This window comes from Rhinoderma darwinii, chromosome 9 (genome assembly GCF_050947455.1).
Source record: "Rhinoderma darwinii isolate aRhiDar2 chromosome 9, aRhiDar2.hap1, whole genome shotgun sequence".
NCBI classification, from domain to species: Eukaryota; Metazoa; Chordata; class Amphibia; order Anura; family Rhinodermatidae; genus Rhinoderma; species Rhinoderma darwinii.
This window is the reverse complement of record NC_134695.1, coordinates 35,490,367-35,492,281: the sequence shown is the minus strand read 5'-3', so window position 1 is coordinate 35,492,281 and position 1,915 is coordinate 35,490,367. Positions and strand designations below refer to the sequence as shown.

Genomic DNA, 1,915 nt, shown 5'->3' with positions numbered 1-1,915 from the left:
AGAAAGTAGGTCCACAAATAGAAAATGTGGTTTATTTAATCCATGTCAGATGCTATGTTTCAGTCCCCTTCTCAAGGCTCATTTGCATAATTAGATGGGTGGTCGATTTGGTCAGGTCAGTTTTTGAGCACATGCTTTGGCTGTAGTACATTAAACCAAAAGGTGATAGCTTAAAGGGAAAAAGATAACAAGAAAAATACTGTCTATAGCCAAGTGGCAATTATTCCCCATTTTTTTGCGCAATCTTTGGCAGCATCAAATATGATATTAAACCTATAAAGAATCTATATAGCTTCTCTGCCTTTTGGCTAAGATCAAGTGTAGTACCTGCTCAAACTGAGGTTAGTAATCATCCCTGCCGGTGGAAGTTTGGACCATAGTAGGGGGATGGCAGAACGCCGAGGTGAGGGCAGGGAACCACAACGGTCATCGGCGCTAGCCAATCAGCGTCATTGTAAGGCGCTGTTTGGTCGGGCATTCAGCGCTAATGCATCTATTTGGCTGTCGCTAGCACCGGGGCACCCTCCGGAGCTAGCGACGCCTACGGGCATGAGAGGGCCTGTGTCGCCCGGCCCACACTTGTTGGAGGCTCTGCGGCGCGGGCCCATAGTAGCGGCACTACCACTGTGTCAGCCATAACGGCTGCTAGCGGCACCACCGGGCATATGGGGGGGGCGTTTCGGCTGGCGGCACGGGCCCCCTCAAGCCGCGGGCCCCGTAGCAGCCGCTACGGCTGCTAACGCAGTAGTTACGCCCCTGCTCTTGGCCTAAGGCTTGTAAGGTTGGTGAATGATTATGCGGGGCCTCTCTCTTTTAAGAGAAAGGCTGCGATAGACCGCATCCTTGTGCATTTTTTGTGTGGCACCCCTACACTATTTTTTTGCACTTGGATCATAGAAAGCACGGCTCGGGCTTTCAAAAAATATATATATATTAATTAAACCTATAAAGAAAAGTAGATGCAATGAATGCCTGTATAAAAAATATAAATCTTTATTCATTACAAGTTAAAAAGACCAAACAAAAAGCAAAGAAGAACGACATTCTCAGAAATACAGTACATTACAGTAAATCCCCATAAAGCTCACTTTTGTGCAAAAAGTATATAGTATATATAACACAGGCCGTTAAAAATATATCAAAAAGTGACCACAAATTGCTAATATGTACAATAATATAAACACAGAGACAGAGACAAAAATGTGCAAATAATAATATAAACCCATGGAAAGCGAATGCAAGAGAATGGCGTCCACACCGATGCACGTTTCGGCAAGATAATGCCTTTGTCCAGGAGTGGCGCTATAAAGGGGCACATAGGTTATAAACGCCCTGTTAACCAATCCGATTGTTCCTCAATCAGCTGTTATAAATACAAGTGTACTTACTCAAATTTATGGCGCATGTTTAATTTTTTGTGAAACCGGCATCGCCGCCGAAAGGCGTCAAGTCAAGCCGGAAGTACGGAGCCAGTGTGTCATAGTGTGCAATATCAAGATGTGGTCACGTGGTCCGTCTCAAGGCAATGGAATAGACGCCAAAGCGGAGAGCCAGAATACTTTGAATGGACACAGAAAAAGTAAATAATCAATGGCTGGAGTACAAAAATGGATGAAAGAAATGGGTGGTATCGATTACAATAATGAGTTATAAAAGTTTAAAAATGTGGCTGTAGTGTGTTGATGAAAAGCTACTTAGGAAGCCTGACTCACTAACGGCTCATGCTAATGGACATGGTATGGATTCATGTTGTATGGATCCATAATACAGTGCCCATAGTAACCTAAAGGCCTATACTGTACCTCCGTGTTTTCATGCGGTTGCATAGTGAGTTTTTACTCATTGATATATATACGGAGTCTTTGAGAAAAATATTGTGAGATATTTAGTCGCATGCTATATTACTGAGGCATTC

At 43.6% G+C, this 1,915-nt stretch overlaps 1 non-coding gene across 1 annotated transcript; it reads left to right on the top strand.

The window, feature by feature from the left end:
• Positions 1 to 288: 288 nt before the first annotated feature.
• Positions 289 to 480, top strand: LOC142661325 (U2 spliceosomal RNA). Its single transcript, XR_012850692.1, has one exon. It is a non-coding gene; the product is annotated as a U2 spliceosomal RNA (small nuclear RNA).
• The last annotated feature ends 1,435 nt before the right edge of the window (positions 481 to 1,915 follow it).